The following is a 23,830-nucleotide window of genomic DNA, read 5'->3' on the forward strand; positions in this document are numbered from 1 at the left end:
GGCAGTCCCAGAGGAGGCCGCCAGGCAGACTAGCTGACTGGCTCGGCAGCAGGTATTCTATTAGATAGTAGAGTGTGACGTTGAGGGACAAGGTTGGGGGGGGGGGGGGGAGAGCTTCTGAAGTGAGAAGGGTGTGAGGAGGAGGGTCTAAGGGGGAGAGGTCAAGATGAAAGGGAGGAACAAGGGTAGGAAAAAAGATACTATTTGAACCACTTTACCTCAGCCTTATTCTAAGCTTGTTCTAGACCCCTCTGATGTGGAGCGAGCGTGTCTGGCCTGTCTGGCTGCATCTTGTCGCTGAGGCCTCTCCTCAGCACCTCCTCTGGGTCCAGCTCCAGCTCCACCACGCGCACGGGGAGAATGTTCCGGGCCTCCATCAGGTCCGCCTGCTTACGCGTCATAGGGAAGCTGTCCAGCACGTACCTGTGACGGAGGAGAAGAGGGAGGGACTAGGGCCGTTAGAGATGGATAATAATGATAATAATAATAATAATAATAATAATAATAATACATTAGACTTATATAGCGCTTTTCTAGACACCCAAAGACGCTTTACAAACTGAGAAGATCGAGTAGTAAAATAAAAAGAAACCAAAAAAAAAGATAAATGAAGGTATAGGGGTCTAATTCATTTTTAGATTATTAATAATGATTATGATTATAATAATCTATATCTAAGGGGAGTCAGGAGGTCAGGAGGTCCAGAGACACGGGGAGGGGAGGGAGGGAGGGAGGGGGGGAGGGAGGGAGACACGCAGAGGGGGAGTGAGGGGTGAGGGTGTGTGAGAGTGTGTGTGTGTGTGTGTGTGCCTCCGTACCATCATCCTGGTGAGGTTGTTCTCGTCCCTCTCGAAGCGCTCCCCGATCTCCATCTCTATCCTCTCCTCTGCCGCCGCCTCCCCCTCTTCATCATCCTCCCCCTCCTCATCCTCGTCCGGGGGGAACTCCTCCATCAGCACGGCCGCGATCTCCTCCTCCACACTCTCCTCCTCCCCCTCCTCAAAGTCCTCCTGATCCTCATCCTCATCCTCCTCCCTGGTCTGAGTGGGGGGGGGGGGGGAGGGGGAGGGGAAGGTGGAGGGGGAGGGGGGGAGCATTGAGTCACTATAGTAACCATTGAGTTGACCATTGAGTCACTATAGTAACCATTGAGTTGGGTAGGGTATGAATGTAGGGTATGAATGTAGGGTATGAATGTAGGGTATGGATATCGCCGTGATGACGGAGGGGGCGTGTACCTCGGCGGGCGACGCCCTCTTAGTCGTGTGCTCTGCCAGGAGCTCCGCCCTCCTCTTGGTGACGGCCTCTTCCTGTCAACCACAACACACACCATCACACACACACACACACACACACACCTGTTACTTGGGCGGAGGGGGTTAGTTACCTGGGTTGGTTACCTGGGTGAAGGGGGTTAGTTACCTGGGTTGGTTACCTGGGTGAAGGGGGTTAGTTACCTGGGTGTAGGGGGTTAGTTACCTGGGTTAGTTACCTGGGTGTAGGGGGTTAGTTACCTGGGTGTAGGGGGTTAGTTACCTGGGTTAGTTACCTGGGTGAAGGGGGTTAGTTACCTGGGTTAGTTACCTGGGTGTAGGGGGTTAGTTACCTGGGTGTAGGGGGTTAGTTACCTGGGTTAGTTACCTGGGTGAAGGGGGTTAGTTACCTGGGTTAGTTACCTGGGTGTAGGGGGTTAGTTACCTGGGTGTAGGGGGTTAGTTACCTGGGTGAAGGGGGTTAGTTACCTGGGTTACGGTAGTTACCTGGGTGAAGGGGGTTAGTTACCTGGGTTAGTTACCTGGGTGTAGGGGGTTAGTTACCTGGGTGAAGGGGGTTAGTTACCTGGGTTAGTTACCTGGGTGTAGGGGGTTAGTTACCTGGGTGTAGGGGGTTAGTTACCTGGGCGGAGGGGGTACCCCTCTCTCTTGTCGACAGTGTAGCCTTGTGGGATACTGTCGAACTCCGGCAAGCCTCCACACACTGTAATAGTTCTGGAAGGTCCTGGTGGCGCTGTCCAGCTCCCCCAGCAGACTCTGACACACACACACACACACACACACAAACACAGACACAGACACACACACACACACACACACACAGACACAGACACACACAGACACGTTGGCCTTCTTCCATTTGTTATGTGTGCAATGGACTCTAGGGGCCGGTTTCACAGACAAGGCTTAAGCCTAGTCCTGGACTAAATCACACTTTCAATGTAAAATCTCCATTGAAGATGCTTTTTAGTCCAGGATTAGGCTTAAGCCTTGTCTGTGAAACTGGCCCAAGGTGTTGTGAATCCTGATGGTTTAAACAGAATGGACTGTGAGTGTGGGGATACCAGGTGGACAGATTGTACTTGGTCGGTAATACCTGCAGTCTTGCTTTGATGGTGAATTTCAGAACATCCTCACCAACAGCGACGTTCTTATACACTGAGTGTGAGACTGAGTGGTCAGCGAACTGCAAACAGGCTAGCTTTCCCTGTAGTCTGAGTCCACACCAGTGCTGCCTGATCTCAGACTGCTTCAGGCTGAGCAGAACCAACACACACACACACACACACACACACACACACAGACACGTTGGCCTTCTTCATTCAGGTAGGAAGGGGCTGAGCTACACAGTGAATGTGCAGCAGTGCGTTGTGGGAGCTGTAGTCTTACCTGCAGGCCCGGCCAGAAGGCCTCCAGGGACTGGAACACGGGCATGGACACGGTGCCTTTATGCATCTGGACCCACAGGTACCAGTCATCAAACCTGGTGTAGTTCTGGATGGCCCGGTCCAACTCTGAGGAGACACACACACAGAGGATGAGAGGAGGAGGAGAGGAGGAAGACAGGAGGAGGAGGAGAGAGGAGGATGGAGGAGAGGAGGATGAGAGAGGAGGAGAGGTGGAGAGGATGGAGGAGAGGAGGAGGAGAGAGGAGGATGAGAGAGAAGGAGAGTGGAGGAGGAGAGTGGAGGATGAGAGAGGAGGAGGAGAGTGGAGGATGGAGGAGGAGGATGAGGAGTTTCTAAGGATGGAGGAAGGGCCAGTGAGAGGATGAGGAGGAGGGAGGGCCAGTGAGAGAGGAGGAGGAGGAGGAGGGAGGGCCAGTGAGAGAGGAGGAGGGAGGGCCAGTGAGAGAGGAGGAGGAGGAGGAGGGAGGGCCAGTGAGAGAGGAGGAGGAGGAGGAGGGAGGGCCAGTGAGAGAGGAGGATGAGGAGGAGGGAGGGCCAGTGAGAGAGGAGGATGAGGAGGAGGGAGGGCCAGTGAGAGAGGAGGAGGGAGGGCCAGTGAGAGAGGAGGATGAGGAGGAGGGAGGGCCAGTGAGAGGATGAGGAGGAAGGAGGGCCAGTGAGAGAGGAGGATGAGGAGGAGGGAGGGCCAGTGAGAGAGGAGGAGGGAGGGCCAGTGAGAGAGGAGGATGAGGAGGAGGGAGGGCCAGTGAGAGGATGAGGAGGAAGGAGGGCCAGTGAGAGAGGAGGATGAGGAGGAGGGAGGGCCAGTGAGAGGATGAGGAGGAGGGAGGGTCAGTGAGAGGATGAGGAGGAGGGAGGGCCAGTGAGAGGATGAGGAGGAGGGAGGGCCAGTGAGAGAGGAGGATGAGGAGGAGGGAGGGCCAGTGAGAGAGGAGGAGGAGGAGGAGGAGGGAGGGCCAGTGAGAGAGGAGGAGGAGGAGGAGGAGGGAGGGCCAGTGAGAGAGGAGGAGGAGGAGGAGGGAGGGCCAGTGAGAGGATGAGGAGGAAGGAGGGCCAGTGAGAGGATGAGGAGGAAGGAGGGCCAGTGAGAGAGGAGGAGGAGGAGGAGGGAGGGCCAGTGAGAGAGGCGACAGCAGACCTGAGAACATGGACAGCAGTTCCTCATCCTGCAGCAAGATGGCGCCCTTCACCAGGTACTCAAAGTAGCAGTCCACCCCCGCCCCGATGCCTGCATCCTGCGCCACCCACTTCCTAGACAGGACGTCGATGTGGTTCCCCACCTACCAGGGGTCAGAGGTCAGAGGTCAGAGGTCAAGGGGTCAGACTGGAGGGCAGCTATACTATACACTCACTATGGACATATTACAGTATTAATAACTACTGCACACTGCTGGATTGCTTGCGGATGAGAGAGGAGGATGAGACAGATTGAGAGAGGAGGATGAGAGTGGAGGATGAGAGTGGAGGATGAGAGAGGAGGATGGAGGAGGATGAGAGAGGAGGATGAGAGAGGAGGATGAGAGTGGAGGATGAGAGTGGAGGATGGTTGAGAGGATGAGACAGAAGAAACCAAAAAAAAAGAATCGCCCATGATTTGGCGGCCCACTTGCAGTACTCTCGCCGACCACCAGAGGGCCGCCGCGGCCCATAGGCATTAGAGACAGAAGAAACCAGCCTCTCGCCCCTCCTCACCAGGCCGATGTCTGAGTGCGTGTCCCAGAGGGAGAGCAGCGCGCGGCGGGCCACGTCCTCGAACACGGGGTCTCCCGTCAGCCGGCTTAGCGTGCTGAACTCCGGGACGAAGGTGCCCACCCCCGCCGTGCAGGTGACCGGAGTCTCCCCGGGGTTCACCCCCCGCAACACAAAAATCATATTTAGTGTGGTCTCAACTACCAGCCCCCCCCCCCCCCCACACACACACACACCCTACCCCCCCCCACCCGGGTCTCACCTCTGATGTTGGTCTCAAACACGGAGGCGTTGACGTTGATGTCAAAGTCCACAGAGTCCTGCAGCAGAGAGGCCACGCGCTGGAACTCTGTCTGGTTACCCAGGATCTGACACACACACACACACACACACACACACACACACACTGTCATCACACACACACCCTGAAACACACACTGTCATCTCACACACACACACACACACACACACACACACACACACTGTCATCACACACTGTCATCTCACACACACCCTGAAACACACACTGTCATCACACACACACCCTGAAACACACACTGTCATCTCACACACACACACACACACACTGTCATCACACACACACACACCCTGAAACACACACTGTCATCTCACACACACACACACACACACACACACACTGTCATCATAAACACACACTGTCATCACACACACACACACACACACACCCTGCTCATCACACACACACACACACACACACACACACACTCTGCAGGACACACTGGTTGAGCAGGTAATGTAAGGTTAGGGTAGGGGATAGGATTACGGTGGACTAGGGGCTAGGTTAGGGTCTAGGTTAGGGGTTAGGCTAGGGTCTAGGTTAGGGGCTAGGTTAGGGGCTAGGTTAGGGGTTAAGGTGGGTTAGGGCGGGGCTAGGTTAGCTGCTAAGTTAGGGGTTAGGGTTAGGGTCTAGGTAAGGGGTTAAGGTAGGCTAGGGGCTAAAGAGAGGCAGCACACCAGCAGCGTGTCCAGGGCGTCGATCAGAGTCAGAGAGAAGCTGTGAAGAGAAGAGAGAGAGAGAGAGGAGAGAGAGAGAGAGAGGAGAAGAGAGAGGAGAGAGAGAGAGAGAGAGAGGAGAAGAGAGAGGAGAGAGAGAGAGAGAGGAGAGGAGAGAGAGAGAGGAGAGACGTCAGTCTGGTTCCACCTGTCTGCCCTGTATGGAACTAACAAGGCAAGGCTGTATAGACTACTTCAAGTGGTCCTCTGTGGCTCAGTTGGTAGAGCACGGCGCTAACAACGCTTCGACTCCCGCTGGGACCATATATACTGAAACATGTATGCACTCACTGCGATGTAAGTCGCTTTGGATAAAAGCGTCAGCTAAATGGCGTATATATTACTAGACTACTGCATAGCAGCATGTCTGCTCCGACCGGCCCAGGGGGGTATTCCATCAACGTCACTAAAGGAAAATCCAGGCTTATTTTTGATGATGTCTCGCGAGCAAAAACACGCCTGGATTTTCCTTTAGCGACGTTGATGAGATACCTCCCAGGTATCCAGCTGTGCTGTGACACATCCAGTAGTTTATCGTTTATATGGCTACTATTGTAATGCAGTAACCCCCCCCTGACCCTAGACACCTCACTCTCCCCCCCCCCTGACCCTAGACCAGGGGTCGGCAACCCGCGGCTCCGGAACCGCATGCGGCTCTTTTGCCCATCTTCAGTGGCTCCCTGTGGCTTTGACCACAAATGGAAATTAACAACGATTATTTATTTTTTACGTTGCCGCGGTCTCTCTCATTGAACTACAACTCCCTGCTTACGTTGTACGAGGGCCAATAGGATTCGGATATGTTGGCACATGACTAGTATTATACATTTTGACTGGACCCAACATGAGACTGGATGTGACAGTTTTTTTTTTCAAGAGTAGACCAATATCCACAGGGATTGACGAAGTACTGCGGCAGGCAAAGCAAGAAACTATCCACATTGTCTACAACTTGATTTATATACAGACATCGGCGACGCACATCGATGAACGGGAGCTTCCCAGTGAGCGCTATTTGCCTACTTTTAAATGCAAAAAGCGGCTTGTCTTTAGCTCAAACCGTTTCCGAATTATGAACTTCTAAAGAAGGTATGATATTTGGGAGCGCCGGCGTTCCTGTGGGTCTGAGTGAAAAGAGGACGAGGGAGGCTAGTTTTCATTTGGTACTGGAGTCTACAGTCTGTCGATTTGTCTATTTTTTGGCTGACGATCTCTTGGTTTGCTCACTTCCTCCGGATGAAATTACAAACTTATCCATATTTTTTCTCAGGCTAGTATAGCCAGATAAAAGTATCAACCCACCTGTTAAAAGGCACCAGAATACACGAAATTGCATCTACTCTGTTAAAAAAAAAAATGGGGGGGGAACCCCCCAGACCCCCTTAACGCTATCCTAGTGTTTCACTTTTGTAAAGCACAATACGTTTGCATTCGGTTGTATGCATATGTGCTAAGGCTTATGTATTTGTAGCCTACTTAGTAGATAGTAGGTTAATATAGCTTATATAGACACTTACAGCATGTTGCCTTCATTATAAGGCTTATATAAGGCTTTACATTTTTTGCGGCTCCAGACAGATTAGTTTTTTTGTTTTTTGGTCCAATATGGCTCTTTCAACATTTAAGGTTGCCGACCCCTGCCCTAGACACATCACTCTCTCTCCCCCCCCTGACCCTAGACACATCACTCTCTCTCCCCCCCCTGACCCTAGACACATCACTCTCTCCCCCCTGACTCTAGACACATCACTCTCTCTCCCCCCCTGACCCTAGACACATCACTCTCTCTCCCCCCCCTGACCCTAGACACATCATTCTCTCTCCCCCCTGACCCTAGACACATCACTCTCTCCCCCCCCTGACCCTAGACACATCACTCTCTCCCCCCCTGACCCTAGACACATCACTCTCTCCCCCCCCTGACCCTAGACACATCACTCTCTCTCCCCCCCCTGACCCTAGACACATCACTCTCTCCCCCCCTGACCCTAGACACATCACTCTCTCCCCCCCTGACCCTAGACACATCACTCTCTCTCCCCCCCCTGACCCTAGAGACATCACTCTCTCTCCCCCCTGACTCTAGACACCTCACTCTCTCCCCCCTGACCCTAGACACATCACTCTCTCCCCCCCCTGACCCTAGACACATCACTCTCTCCCCCCCTGACCCTAGACACATCACTCTCTCTCCCCTGACCCTAGACACCTCTCTCTCCCCCCCTGACCCTAGACACATCACTCTCTCCCCCCCTGACGCTAGACACATCACTCTCTCTCCCCCCCTGACCCTAGACACATCACTCTCTCTCCCCCCTGACCCTAGACACATCACTCTCTCCCCCCCCTGACCCTAGACACCTCACTCTCTCCCCCCCTGACCCTAGACACATCACTCTCTCTCCCCTGACCCTAGACACATCACTCTCTCCCCCCCCCTGACCCTAGACACATCACTCTCTCCCCCCCTGACCCTAGACACATCACTCTCTGCCCCCCCTGACCCTAGACACCTCACTCTCTCCCCCCCTGACCCTAGACACATCACTCTCTCTCCCCCCCTGACCCTAGACACATCACTCTCTCTCCCCCCCCTGACCCTAGACACATCACTCTCTCCCCCCCTGACCCTAGACACATCACTCTCTCATCCTGGAGCCTTACTTGCCCCAGGTGTCATGTCCATCACAGGTGAGGGGACGCAGTTCGTCGTATGGAAAGTTGTTGTCAAGATAGCTGTCGTAGGCGTGATAGAACATGGACTTGATCCTCTCTCTGGCGAAACAAACACAAAGAAAGACGGTGTTGGTAGCAATGGTCAGCTAGCCAAGCCTGCTAGCGTCACCATCGACACACGCGACCAGCAGAGCCGGCCTTGCAGGTGGAATTACAGGTCGAGGTGGAATCAATTAACCAGAGGTTTTACTGTGTTGTGTAGAATAGATATCTTGTTAAAGCATCAGTTCCTATCTGGCAGAGCTACTAGACTAGTAACTAGAGCATAGAGTACAGCACAGTGTTTTATTGTATAGTATAGTAGTATAGTATAGTGGATAGTGTACATAGCCTTTATTTATGTAAACCAGCTCTTTTCCCTTCTTGTTTTTAGTCTTTTTTCCAAGCACCAGGAGAGCCCCCCCTCCTAAATTTCGTTGTATGGTACCTGTACTGTATTAATGACAATAAAGACCATTCATTCATTCATAGAGGGTCTGCTCTCTCTCTCTCCCTCTCTCTCTCTCTCCCTCTCCCTCTCTCTCTCTCTCTCCCTCTCCCACTCTCTCCCTCCCTCCCTCTCTCCCTCTCTCTCTCTCTCTCTCTCTCTCCCTCTCCCTCTCCCTCTCTCCCTCTCTCTCTCCCTCTCCCTCCCTCCCTCCCTCTCTCCACATGGAATCCCAACCCAGGACCGCCAGTGATTCTCGCCGTTCACACATAACGCTAAATGCTCAATGCTATATTGGCCAGCCAGCCAGGCAGCAAGGCAGCCAACAATGAACCAGAAGTGGAAAGAGCCAAACATCCCATGTTCTCTCCAAAGCATGGCGACCTAAACGTGTCCGATCATGGCACGCTATGACAGACCAATGACAGGTGATCCATAGTTATAATACACACATGTGTTTGACTACAGTCACACAGTCAGTTGACACTAAGTCAGTCCCCCCAGAGCGACACTAAGTCAGCCCCCCCAGAGCAACACTAAGTCAGTCCCCCCAGAGCAACACTAAGTCAGTCCCCCCAGAGCAACACTAAGTCAGTCCCCCCAGAGCAACACTAAGTCAGCCCCCCCAGAGCAACACTAAGTCAGTCCCCCCCAGAGCAACACTAAGTCAGTCCCCCCAGAGCAACACTAAGTCAGTCCCCCCAGAGCAACACTAAGTCAGTCCCCCCAGAGCAACACTAAGTCAGCCCCCCCAGAGCAACACTAAGTCAGTCCCCCCAGAGCGACACTAAGTCAGTCCCCCCCAGAGCAACACTAAGTCAGCCCCCCCCAGAGCAACACTAAGTCAGCCCCCCCCAGAGCAACACTAAGTCAGTCCCCCCAGAGCAACACTAAGTCAGCCCCCCCAGAGCGACACCCCTAGCTAGCTGGCAGCAGCAGGACCTGAAGTTGTCCATCTCCAGGTGTGTAAAGTCGTGTTGGGAAGCAGCATGGTGGATCAGCGGAAGGACGCACAGGAGAGTGAAGGTATAACTGAGCATGAAGACACGGACAGAAGGTAGAACAGCTCAATACTGATGGACAAAGATGTTATTGGACTTCCGAGTTCCAGGCTTGCAGACAGAGAACAAGGAAGTGAGGAGAAGACTGGTGGTCACGTGTCGTTGTAACGCTGACGTCTCCACCGCTCAGGGTTGCCAGATGGGGCAGGTTCAGAGTTGCCAGGTAGGGCATGTTACCGCCGAATGGGCAACTTTTGATCACACTCACTGGCCGGGGGAAAAAAAGCATTTGGGCTGGTTGGGCTGGATAAATAGCATTTAGGGCGGTATCAAAATGTCAGTGCCTGAAAGTTACAAAATGCGTGAAGTTAAAACACACACCCTAGTAAGCTACATACAATGTGCAGGTTTTATTTTTATTTTACAAACATCATTGGCAACAGACATACAGTTTAGGGGGTGTTATGATTAATAACTGTCCGCACCTTGGATAACAGTCATCACTTTATTATCTCCTCACATCGCCATCTTGCACACCAACAACACGTGTCAACCGGGGGTAACTCCACTAACTTCCGGTGTCTCTTAAAGGTGCAGTCCCACATACATAACATTTACCCCCCCACACAGGAACCAGAAGAACACAATGAATAACACAACATTATAATTATCAAACTTTTTTTTTCTTTTTTTTAACTTGATGAACTGGGTAGACTGCCAGTCACCAGCATAGCCATGTGGGTTATTCTGCCACTGAACAGGCTATGCCCTAAACCCTACCCTTGGGTTCACCAGTCCACGGTATAGTCTCTCAGGTGTGCTGGTCTGACCCGGGCACGGGCCGGACGAGCCTCTGGGCGAACCCCGGCCTCCACCAGTTCAGGTGGGAACTCAGCTGGACCCTGCGGTTGTTCTGGGTCTATGATGGGAGGCGATGCCACCTTCCGAAGCCGGCTTGCGTGCCACCGTGATCCGTCGTCCAGGCGAAACGAGGCTGGGCCCAGCTGAGCGGTGACCTTCATCGGCGCAGACCAGAACGAGAGCAGCTTGTGGTCCCGGTTAGGGCGGCGAATCCTGACCCAGTCCCCCTCTGTGAAGGGAGGTATTCTCACCCTCCGTCTCCTATCGAACCGCTGCTTCATCCGCCACTGTGCGTCTGCGACCCTGGCGCTCTGGCAGGGTGCTGCTGCTGGCGTGGCGACCGCTGGGGCCCGCAGCCGATTGAGAGGAAGCTGCAGCTCACGGCCCATCATCAGGAGTGCTGGGGAGCTGCCGGTAGTTGAGTGCGGCGTTGCTCTGTAGTGAAGCAGGGTGCGGAGCAGCGCGGCTGAGAACGGCAGGCCATCTGCCAGGTGTGCTCTGACCCCATTCTTCAGAGTCTGGTTAAAACGCTCGACCCCCCCATTTGCCTCCGGGTGGTAGAACGCCGTACGTATGTGGTTGATCCCCCTTTCCTCCACGAAGACGGCAAACTCCGCTGAGACAAACTGCGGGCCATTATCCGTTGTGATGGCGTTTGGATTGCCCCACCGAGCAAACAGAGAGGAGAGGAAGTCAGTGACCACCCGAGCTGTTACGGACCCCGTGGCGACCACCTCTGGCCACTTTCAGTGGAGGTCGTAGGCCACTAGGAGGAAACGTTGGTGGTGTGGGACGCCATGAAGTTCGCCACATATGTCCAGCTGGATGTGCTCCCAAGGCGTGGGTGGCCACTGCAAGGGCTGTAGGGGTGGTGAGGGTGGCGGGCCCGTCTTCCCACTGACCAGGCAGGCCGTGCACTCCTTCACCATCATCTCGATATCACGGTCTATGCCCGGCCACCACACCAAATCCCTGCAGCGCTGCTTCACCTTTACAATGCCCAGGTGGCCCTCGTGCGCCATGGCGAGGACGCGCGCCCTGAGGTCGCTGGGGATGAACGTGCGGAGCCCCCGGGCCACACAGACACCGTTCCAGCAGGTCAGTTCATTCCTGACCCGATGAAAAGGCGCCAGCTCCTCCGGCACTTTCGTGGGCCAACCCTCCCGGATGTAAGTGCGGAGATGGGAGAGCGTGGGGTCCTCTGTCGACGCGCGCTGAAGGTCCTCCAGGGAAACCGTGGCCTGGAGTGGGGCGTGAAGCATGAGCACGAGCTCTGACTCCATCTCGTCTGGGCCCTTGTTGGGCAACGGGCCGGGGTTGGGGCCGCCGAGTGCTGGGACGGGGGTGGCTCGGGAGAGCAGGTCAGCCACTACATTTTCCCTGCCGGGGGTAAACAGTGTGGTGAAATCATACGGTTGAAGCCTCTCCGACCAGCGGTAGATCCTCAGCGGCTTGTGGCCCGAACCTGAAGTAGCGAGCAGGGCCGAGACCTGGTGGTCAGTTCGCAATGTAAAGTGTCGCCCGTACACATACATATGCCACCGCTCGCACGCCCAGACGCAGGCTAGCGCCTCCCGCTCCCCCACCGAGTACTTTTGTTCAGCTGTGTTGAGGGACCGAGAGGCGAATGCCACCGGGCGTTCCGTGCCCCCCTGGATCTGGGACAGCACCGCCCCGATCGCCGTGTTGGATGCATCACACGTCACGAGTGTGGGGCTCGCCAGGTCAAAGAATGCCAGCACTGGCGGCGAGGTCAGCTGCTTCTTCAGTTGGTGAATAGCAGCAGAGCAGGCCGGGGTCCACTCCCAGACCGCGTCCTGTTTCAATAGTTCACGCAGTGGGGAGGTGGTCATGGAGTATCGGGGAAGGAAACGCAGGTAGTAGGCCGTCATCCCAAGAAATGAAGCCAGCTGAGCTGGGCAGGACGGCTCCGGCAGGCGCAGCACAGCCTCTACGTTAGAGTGTAGCGGGCTGAGTCCGTCGGCGGTCAGGCGGAACCCCACGAACTCGATGACCGGAGTGGCGAAGGTGCACTTTTCCCCATTTAGCGTGAGGTTGTGGCTGGCGAGGACGTCCAACACCCTCGCCAGGCGCTCGTCATGGACGTCCGGTGTCGCACCATGGACCACTATGTCGTCCAGGAAGATGACCACGCCCGGGATGCCGGCGAAGATGGTGGTCATGATCTTCTGGAAACAGCTGGGGGCTGAGCTGAGACCGAAGGGCATGCGGGTGTAGCGGAACACCCCGCCATGCGTCACGAAAGCTGTCAGGTTGCGGCTGTCGGGGTGCAGCGGAACCTGTAGGTAGCCTTGGCGAAGGTCGAGTTTCGAGAACACAGAGGAGCCGTAGAAATGTGCAGCCAGCTCCTCCACCGTGGGCAGCGGGTACCTGTCCGGGATCACTGCCTTGTTGACTGACCTGAGATCGATGCACGGACGCAGGCCCCCTGACTTTTCTTTACCACCACCAGGTTCGAAATCCAGGGGGAGGCATCGACACGCTCGATGATGCCCGCATCCGAGAGTTTCTGGAGCTCGGCGGTGACGTCGTCGCGTAGGGCGAGGGGCAGGCGGCGTATGGGCTGTATCACCGGATGCACCTCGGGCTTGAGGAGGGGCTGGTGGTTGAAGGCGGTGAGGCAGCCCAAACCGCTGAATAGAGCAGGCCAGCGTTGTTCCCACGGCGAGCCGACAGACAAGATGGCGGATCCAACATTGTCCATGAGGGTGAAACCCAGCTCGCAAAACAAATCAAAACCCATGAGGTTAGAACCCTGGTGAGACACCTGAAAGGTGAATGAGGGGAGGGCCTTAGTCCCGTAACGCACAGTGAAGGCGATTGTGCCCACCATGTCTATTTTGGAGTGCCCATAGCCATATAGGTCCTCGGCGTTGGCAGTGAGCGTTCGGAGTGGAAAGAGCCGCCGTACCGTGGCAGCGTTCATGAGCGACCTGGAGGCCCCCGTATCCACCAGCAGTGGGAGGCGAACCCCATCCAGCTCAACAGTGCACCACTTAGCCGGTCGGGGGGTGGCAGTCACTGAATGGATGGTCGTCTGTGTGGGCCGTCCCGGTGTACCTTGTGGCCGTGGACTGTCTGTTGTGGGGGTAGAGCGGCAGACCCGGGCAAAATGGTTCTGCCTGCCACAGCGCTGACACTGCTGCCCCTTGGCAGGGCAGTTTGGGGCTCGGCTTTGGTGTGATGATGAGCCACAATTACCACAGGCCCGGCGTGTTGTCGTACCCTGGCGTGCAGCAAAGTTCACATCGAGGCCGTCCTCTGGGAAACCGGACTCGGAAGGCTCCGTGGGCGGTGCCACCATTTGAGTTAGTAGCATGGGTCTGGGGGGAAAAGAGCTGGAGGTGGGCGCTAGCTGTGACTTCAAGGCTGCTGCTGACTCGAGCTGGAATGCTAAATCCACAGCTTTAGCTAAAGTTAGGTCGTCTGGCATCATTAACAACTTGTCTCTGAGCTTTGAGTTATTAGTGTGTTCAGCCAGCTGATCCCGTATCAGTTCGTCTTCCAGCACCCCGAATTTACAGAGGCTGGCTAGTCCCCTCAGATCAGCCACGTAATGGTGGATAGACTCACCCGTCTGCTGCCGACGTTGGCGAAACATTATCCGCCGGAGCATTACATTCTGTGGAGCAGCAAAATGTCCATTGAGCAGTGTCACACAGTCCGCGTATCTCGGAGCGGGTCCGAGAGTCCGAAAAATCCGCTGTCCCTCGCTGCCCAGTGAGTGAATCAGCAGGGCTTTTCTTCGTTGGTCACTAGCACCGGCCAACCCGGCGGCTACTATGAATGTTTCGAAGGACTCACACCAGCGAATCCACGGGACCGGTGGATCGCCCGGCAGGGCGAGGAACGGGGGAAGAGGTGAGAGTAGAGAATCCATAATCCTCGTCGCCAATGTTATGATTAATAACTGTCCGCACCTTGGATAACAGTCATCACTTTATTATCTCCTCACATCGCCATCTTGCACACCAACAACACGTGTCAACCGGGGGTAACTCCACTAACTTCCGGTGTCTCTTAAAGGTGCAGTCCCACATACATAACAGGGGGCAGGAATCAGGATCAATCAATCAATCAATCATTCAGTTTTTGGAATGTGGTATTGTTGTACTAATCCCCCCCCCCCTTACATTAACATTGCTTTAACAGATCACCCCACAGTATTAGGCTGTCTGCATTCAGAGCATGGCATACTTGTGTCCACTGGCGGACTCATGGGGGGGGCAGGGGGGGCAACCACCACGGTTGAAAAACGTCTGTCTGAAGTGCCCTTTTGAGTGTCAAAAATGCCCTTTTGAGTGGCGAAAATGAGAGGACGTGCCCTATTGGTGCCCCTCCAATGGTCTAAACGTGACCATGTGCACTGATGGGGTCCCATGTTGTGCAGTAGGTGCCCTCTTTTTCTTTTCGCCCCCCCCTGCCCTTCAAACAGCCTGAGTCCGCCTCTGCTTGTGTCCTTGCCCTGAGTTTGACTCCGAGTACCATCTTGCTGGCTGGGAAAATCTATTCATCACACTGTACTTGATGTGTTCAGGGACAGCAAAAAACATGGAATATGTCACAAGCAACAGCTTTATTCATCCTCAGTAGCATGTCACACCTGTGGGGACAGTTTAGGTGTTCACTGGAAGGGTACAACAGACTCACAGGCATTTGTAAGAGCAGAGCATTACTGTATACAGACTGGATAACACTATAGCTTCTAATACTGACGTCAGCTAATGCTAACGCTATTTGCTGGCCTTCTGCAAACGCATCTGAGACCAAACCGGGCTACATAACTGCAAGAGAATATGTCCACTATGCAGTGAAATCGGCGAAAAGTAGCTTCAAAATGAATTAATACTAATGTTGGAAGACTGGATGCTCTCCCGCTTTCTACTCTGCCGAAATGGTCAAGTATATTACTCGGATTTCCGGGTTGCGTGACGTCAACTACCGGAGCTCTACCCTGTGCATCAACAAAGTGGATACCGCTTGTTAAGTCGTGACGTGTTTCCGGGTCCAACGTTGGCTGAGGCGCTGTCTTCGAAATGGAGAAATAATAATAATAATAAATTATATTTATATAGCGCTTTTCCGAGGCTCAAATACCCTGACAATATGGAGAAAACGGGAAAGTGCTGTGTCCCTTGTTGAATGAATAGATCAGAGTCTAAAACACGATTAAACTGTCATTCTACCGCTGTAGTTCAGAGCAGTGGCGGCTGGTGCAAATTTTTTGGGGTGGGGCACAGGTTATGGGGGCATGCTCCACGGGGAAGAATATCAACTTTAAAATCTGGATTTACAGTCGATTTTAGCATGAGAATAACAGTGTTTCCCCTAGGTTTGCTGCCTTGGGGGGGTGGCATGGACCGTGGCATGGACCCCCCCCCCCCCCCCCAGGGGGTAAGACCCTGCGACATACCAGCGTCATGTCCAGGGGGTGTACTAACACTAACTTAACTGTACATTAAGCCGCCTCACGCTACTGAAACAGGAGATAGGCTCCTTCCCTATGGGCCACACATGCTACCTGAAGAATAGGTTTCTCCACTCTCATATGGAGTAACTCTCCCATGTCACACTGTGATGGTGGTCATTGTAGTACCAAGGCTACTTACTTATGTGGTCTTGACTACCTGTCCACTTTCTCACCTGGTTCTTGCTGCCTCTCTCTGGTGTGCCGACACCATCCTGCTCTCTCTCCTTCTCTCCCTCTCTATCCTCCTCTCTCCCTTTTGCTGTCAACCAAAAGGCAAACATAACAACCAGAGTATTTATAATCTAGTAAGAGGTATAAATTGATCCATATCAATTTATAACATAATTATAATTGAATTTTGGATTGCTGTGGGCAATGCAGTCAGATAATGTCATTTTGACATTACTCTCTCACCTGGAAAAAAAAACATGTCCAACTATACTATACAAAACAGACATTTCAAATGCTTCAATCCACTGTCCATGTACTGTAAATATGCCATTATGGTATTACCAATGACGCCCAATTCTAGCAGAATAAGAAAGTTCTGTTCGATAAAAAAATAAAAAAATAATCTTATCATGTGTAGGCCCCTTAATTTCCACCTCACTGCTATGTTTAGCCAACTTGAATGCCAACATGGCCATTTAGAAGTCTGTCCATCACCACAACACATAGCTAGCTAGTAGCTACATCCATTTTAGCTATCCATTTTTCACTTATACACGGCCGGAAAAGTGAACAGAAATACAACGCTGACTTACGGTGGTATCTTGCGGCTGTCTTCACAAAGAGCTCCAGGATGCTTTCGCTTGAGGTGCTCTTTCATTGCAGATGTACTGCTGTGATAGGCCATTTCATTTCTGCACAGTTTACAGACCACCACATTGTTTTCTTTTTTTGTAAAAGCCGGAAATTGCAAAACGTCACGTTTGACGTCAGACTTAACAACCGGATATTCAGGGCGCAATTTTTGCGCCCCGGCCGAGAAATAGGAGACAGCCAATTGGAGCGCTGCTACAGCTCACGTGTAAGCGAAAAGTATTTGGCCTGCGATAGACTTGCATTCGACCGGCGCCTCGACTCCTCCCCCTATGTATTTTAACAGTGAATTTTACACACACACAGATAAAAATGTTTATTGTATTGGAGGATTTTTAATGAATGCTGATAGGCGCCGACAGAATATCAGCGTCATTTTGTGAATAAACAATGTTTATCTTTTTTTTAAAATCGCAACTAGGAAGTGAAGATGGGGGCGGCGCCCCAGCGCCCTCTATCGGCCAGCCGCCACTGGTTCAGAGGTACTCTGGTGCGGAGAATTTCTGGTTTGGACTTGGAAATAGTTAAACGTCACTTTTGACGTCAGACTTCACAAGCGGATGGTGACTGGTCAGATTGCAACACTTGCTTCAATTGGAGGATTTGTGACCTCTGACCAGTAGGGGGCGCCTGTCTGGACAGCCTGGGTCTTGTGTCATTGGGATGAGGGGGCTAATTCAGCTGCCTGTGTTTGTATTAGTCTTGTTTGTTTCATTGTCTCAAATGTTTATGTTCACTATGTGCAAAAGTCACCAACAGCACTGCCATTACTTATACAATGTAGAAAGAAAGGGTGCTGGACAGTAACATGAAGGCCTCCAAGATCTCCAGAGACCCATCCCACCCTGGGTACGAACACTTTGCTCGGCTGCCCTCGAACAGGCGGTTCAGGACCATGTTCGCAAGGACAAACAGACTGAAGCTCAGCTTCTACCCCAGGGCCATTCAGGCCCTGAACACAGCAAAGACCTAGGTTCTGAGCCCTGGACAGTCTGGACGGATTGATGGCAGCTGCTGGATTGAAATCAGGTGTAGTGCTGAGGCACAAATGTGAACATTTCAAGCCTGCAAACTGCGACACTTTAAATGAATGTGCAATAACACTATGTGCAATATGACAACCCTAGGGTACATAAGGTTCAGAGAATAGGAAATGTTAGAATAGGTATAGCATAGCATACAGTAGAGTACAGCACAGTGTTTTATTTGTATAGTATAGTAGTGGATAGTGTACATAGCCTTTATTTATGTAAACCAGCTCCTTTCCCTTCTTGTTTTTTAGTTTTTTTTTCCTAGCACCAGGAGAGCCCCCCCTCCCAAATTTCGTTGTTTGGTACCTGTACTATATCAATGACAATAAAGACCATTCATTCATTCATTCATTCATTCATTCATTCATTCAACATACTTTCAACAGTGTTGCTGTCAATGACAGCTTCATATGTAGACCACTAGATGGCAGCGCACACCATATTGGAGTCTGTATCGTAATAATAACGTCTGGGTCAAGACGACCATACGAATTATAGAAATAAACAAAGATGTAATTGATAAAAGGTGCTATATAAAGTTTATTATTATTATTATATATCCTAGAATTCAAAAACAAACATATAACAGAACACTCAAGAACACCAACAGAAAATGAAGACAAGTTATTGTCACATCAAAACTTTACAAACCATTTCAATTCAATTCAACTTTATTCGCCATGTGCAGTGCACTAGGAACATGACTTGGTATTCTACCATGCTGAACAGGCTACAGTACATACAACAGCAAGACGACAATACAACAATACTCAAGACAAAATATACAGTACCAATATGAATGAATAAATATACTGTACAACTTAGTGCAAGAACATGTAAAGTGCAAGGTGCAATGATCAGGAGTTATTGAGGAGGGCTATGGCTTTGGGGGAAAAACTGTTCAAGTGGCGTGATGTTTTTGACCTGGTGGCCCTGTACCGCTGTCCAGAAGGGAGTAGTTCAAACAAGCTGTGAGCTGGATGTGAGGGGACAGCCACAATCTTGCATGCTCTCTTCAGTGATCTGGAGCTATGGAGGTCTGTGATGGGAGGCAGGGGGCAGCCGATGATGCGCTCAGCTGTCCGTACGACTCTTTGTAGCTTGGCCTTGGATCGGGCAGACGCAGAGTCGTACCAGACAGTGATGGAAGATGTTAGGATGTTCTCTATGACGGCCCTGTAGAACTGGACCATGATGTGACGACTGATGTGGAGTCTCTTCAGCTGCCGGAGGAAGAACAAGCGCTGCTGGCCTTTTTTAACTAAATGGGTGATGTTGTTATCCCATTTTAGTTTGTTGGAGATGGTAGTGCCCAGAAACATGCAATTCATCCATTATTGTGACAGGGGAGTTATTGATGACCAGTGGAGAGTGAGTTGGGGCCTTTTTCCGGAAGTCCATAATCACCTCCACTGTCTTGGTGTTGTTGAGTTCCAGGTTATTGGCTGCAGACGAGGACACCAGGCAGCCGACCTCCCTCCGGTAGGCGGTCTCGTCATTATCAGTGATGAGGCCAACCATGGTGGTGTCATCTGCATATTTGATGGTCTTGACAGGTGTGTCACCAGAGGTAGTCGTTGGTGTACAGGGAGTAGAGCAGGGGGGAGAGCACACAGCCCTGAGGAGCACCGGTGTTAACTGTGCGGGGCTGAGACAGGTGAGGGCCCATCCTGACATCCTGCCTTCTGTTGGTGAGGAAGTCAGTGATCCACTGACAGATGAAGGGGTGGATATTCAGCTGTATTATGTACACTATTTCATTTTTCTAACAAACATATTCATTAAATATCATCTGTTCTATAAATTAACATAATTAACGACCAATATAAAAAAAACGTACATGTTCCAATCATATCACTATATTATGTACAAAAAGGTAGAAAGTATAAATACAACTTTAACATCTTAAACTTTAACAACTTTAACATCTTAAACAACTTTAACATCTTTAACAACTTTAACATCTTTAACATCTTTAACATCTTAAACAACTTTAACATCTTAAACTACTTTAACATCTTTAAACTTACTTACTTACTTACTTCTCTCCAGTGTGAGTGCGCTGGTGTTTCTTTAGATCAAATGACTGACTGAAGTTCTTACTACACTGGGAGCAGTGAAAAGGCTTCTCTCCAGTGTGAGTGCGCTGGTGTCTCTTGAGACTACCTGAGTCACTGAAGCTCCTCCCACACTGGGAGCAGAGAAAAGGCTTCTCCAGTGTGAGTGCGCTGGTGTCTCTTGAGACTACCTGAGTCACTGAAGCTCCTCCCACACTGGGAGCAGAGAAAAGGATTCTCTCCAGTGTGAGTGCGCTGGTGTAGAGACAGGGTTGCTGCTTGACTGAAGCTCTTACTACACTGGGAGCAGTGAAAAGGCTGTTCTCCAGTGTGAGTGCGCTGGTGTTGAGACAGGTGTGCTGCTTGACTGAAGCTTTTACTACACTGGGAGCAGTGAAAAGCCTTCTCTCCAGTGTGAGTGAGCTGGTGTCTGATGAGACTACCCTTGTAAGTGAAGCCCCTCCCACACAGATCACAGTGGTGAGGTCCAGGTTTGTCTGTGTGTCTCTGTTTGCGGTTGGGGGGCAGGGGGGTGTCTGAGGTGGTGGGGGGCGGTTGTGGGCCTCTGGAAGGAGCGAGGGGGGTGTTTGAGGTGGAGGGGGGCAGTTTTGGGCCTCTGGAAGGAGCGAGGGGGGTGTGTGAGGTGGTGGGGGGCGGTTGTGGGCCTCTGGAAGACGTCTCTGGTCTGATCACTCCTGTCCTCAGCAGTCTGACGTACTCCTCATGGTGGCATCTCTTTACGTGCTTGTGGAGGAACGTCTGGGAGGTGTAGGAGAACGGACACAGAGAGCAGGAGAACACCTGGGACGATGACTCCCCGTTCACCTCTGAGAGAAAGAGAGAGAGAGAGAGGGAGGGAGAGGGACAGAGAAGAGAGAGGGAGAGAGAGAGGGAGGGACAGAGAGAGAGAGAGACAGAGACGGGGAGAGAGAGACAGAGGAGAGACAGAGAGAGAGAGGGACAGAGGAGAGAGAGAGAGGGACAGAGAGAGAGAGGGACAGAGGAGAGAGAGAGAGGGACAGAGAGAGAGAGGGACAGAGGAGAGGGAGAGAGGGACGGAGAGAGAGAGAGAGAGATAACATGCAGATCAAATCACAAGTCGTCTATGAGAGACTCAGAGAAACATCCGTTTATCATCTCAAAGTAAAAACAGTCATCAACCATGTTGAAACCAGAGACATTATATAGCATAATAGTGATGCAGAAGTTGACATTAGCCAACAGGTGTCAGAGTGACAGATAGAGGGAGGGAGAGAAGTAAGTTTGGAGGAGCTCTTCACGTCCCACAGGAGGTCGAAGGAGATCCCCAGCTCTCTGGCGTACTCTTCTCCATACCAGACCAGCAGCTCCTCCCCAGCAGCCACGGGCTGACAGCAGCGGTACACGATGGTTTCCCTATACTGGAACGCCACCAAGTTCTGCTCCTGCTCGCTACGGGCACAGTTCACATACCTGAGGGAGAGAGAAGAGAGGGAGAGAGAGAGAAGAGAGGGAGAGAGGAGAGAGGGAGGGAGAGAGAAGAGAGGGAGAGAGAAGAGAGGGAGAGAGAGAGAAGAGAGGGAGAGAGAAGAGAGGGAGAGAGAGAAGAGAGGGAGGGAGAAAGAAGAGAGGGAGAGAGAGTGAAGAGAGGGAGAGAGAGAAGAGAGGGAGAGAGAGAAGAGAGGGAGAGAGAGAGAAGAGAGGGAGGGATGAACAGAGAGAGACAGTGTGAGAGAAACAGAGAAGAGGAAGGTGAAGGTAGAATCTGTCAGCAATATTGTGGTAAATGGCAAGGACATTTAAAGCAGTAATCACTGCATGTAATCCAGTGGATTTGTTGTTTTCATTAGTCAGTAGTACAGACATTTCAGAATCGCTTCATCACTTCCAAGTCCATTCAGTTTTTCTCTTAAACTGACTTCCCCTTTAAATGAGCAGCATGGTAACATGGCATCACCTCATCCAATTAGAGTGGGTCTCTCTCCTGGCATCAATATAGTCATCCCTGTGTCTACTCTTATAGATCTGAGGAACACACACACACACACACACACACACACACACACACAGCGTGAAACTCTCTCCTTGAGGTGACCCAGGGCTTGACATTAAGCTTTTTCAGGTACTTGTCCGAGAGTCAAATCTAAGTTAAGATTTTGAAAAAGCAATAATATTAATAATAATATATTATACTCTCACCGGCCACTTCATTAGGTACACCTTTTCAACTGCTTGTTAACGCAAATATCTAATCAGCCAATCATGTGGCAGCAATTCAATGCATTTAGGCATGTAGACATGGTCAAGACGATATGCTGAAGTTCAAACCAAGCATCAGAATGGGAAATAAAGGTGATTTAAGTGACTTTGAACCTGGCATGGTTGTTGGTGCCAGACGGGCTGTTGCGTGATATTATAGTGTCAATATGGAGCAAAATCTCTGAGGAATGTTTCCAGCACCTTGTTGAATCTATGCCACGAAGAATTATGGCAGTTCTGAAGGCAAAAGAGGGGGTCCAACCCCAAGGTGTGCCTAATGAAGTGGCCAGTGAGTGTATGTGTATGCGTACACATTTGACTACTATTGATTTGATAATGATGTATGTATCCTTAATTTTCAAATGTATTCATTAAACAATATTTTGTAATTATTTTAAATTATTACGATGGGGTAATCAGTGAGTACCCTAACCCTTTTAGATTAAGATTGGCCACAAAAGGGATGAATATCTAGGAATATTAATTTTTTTTTTTTCTTTTTTTTACTATAGTCCCTCCCCAATGGAAGCAATCTTATTTGCTAGCTTTTGGATAGTATCCTATATTCAAATTGAGAAATCTATCATTAGTGTCATTCTGAAGTTCGCATTGCGATGTGCTGGTCTTAAAACTTCAAACCTAAAATATAGAACTACATTGAGAAGAAGCGAATATGCGTTCACGCGAATGGCACTAGTGACAGGAGACCCACAACGTAGGCTACACTATGGCTGCCTGCGTTCGTAAACTCGCTCTGGAATCTAATCAGCACTCATGGAATGCCTTTTGTCCAATCAAATTACTTGGTCTCTTTATGACGTTGAACGCAGTGTGCGCTCTGGCGCTCTAAGCGAATTTACGAACTATGACGATAACGAACTACGAGAGACTGAAATAGCCTCAGCGAGAATGAGGCGCGGCATCGCTTTGCTTGTAAAAAATGTTTTTACTATTCAGATCGGAAGGAGGAATTAATGTTTTGCAGATATTAATACATATTGATTTTTTTGGGGGGGGACTTGTCCATCGGACAACTGCAGGAGGAAGTCCACTTGTCCGAACATAAAATGTACTTGTCCCGGACAAGCGGACAAGCTTAATGTCGAGCCCTGAGGTCTTACAACAGTTGAAATGATACAGCCTTGGCTTACTATACTTTACACACACACACACACACACACACACACACACACACACACACACACACACACACACACACACACACACACACACACACATAGTGTTAGGATGTGCAGCGTCTGCCTGCATAATGTCTCTCAGGCCTTTGGTCAACCTGTGGTCTGACAGGGGAGGCGATGAGAGGCAGAACACAGTTGCATACAGACATCAATAACAATACTTACATAATCATGTACATATAAAATATATACATCAACACCCTAAACTACCTGAGCAGCACCAGAACCACCAGCTGAGATGTTAGGGTTAGCTGAGAGGTTCTCTTAGGATGCAAGTCCTTTTATCCAAAGCGACTTGTAAAACAATATTTCAGAATAAAAGGCCGGAATTTTTTTCTGATGCTGAGGAGAAAAATGTCAGCTCACGTTAAAAAGAGAAAGATGCAGAGTGTATGGTTTTTAACAAGACCTGGACTTCTAAGTATTTATTTAATGAAGTGAAAGGCAAAGCTGTGTGCTTAGTTTGTGGATTACAGATCGCTGTGTTTAAGGACTACAATTTAAATCGCCACTACGAGACTAAACATGCAGACAAATAAGAACTTGACTGACGCAGAGCG

General features: G+C 51.0%; 1 pseudogene across 1 annotated transcript; it reads right to left on the bottom strand.

Annotated features, from left to right (window-relative positions):
• Positions 1-230: 230 nt before the first annotated feature.
• Positions 231-10,099, bottom strand: LOC308167990 (ER degradation-enhancing alpha-mannosidase-like protein 2; annotated as a pseudogene). The gene is made up of 10 exons: positions 10,092-10,099; positions 8,072-8,182; positions 5,369-5,408; positions 4,376-4,740; positions 3,822-3,963; positions 2,664-2,788; positions 1,897-2,030; positions 1,239-1,306; positions 811-1,031; positions 231-423 (listed from the first exon to the last, which is right to left on the bottom strand). The product of its transcript is annotated as an ER degradation-enhancing alpha-mannosidase-like protein 2 (transcript).
• Between the last annotated feature and the right edge of the window lie 13,731 nt (positions 10,100-23,830).

This window comes from Nansenia antarctica, assembly GCF_963989245.1.
Source record: "Nansenia antarctica genome assembly, chromosome: 11".
Classification (NCBI taxonomy): Eukaryota; Metazoa; Chordata; class Actinopteri; order Argentiniformes; family Microstomatidae; genus Nansenia; species Nansenia antarctica.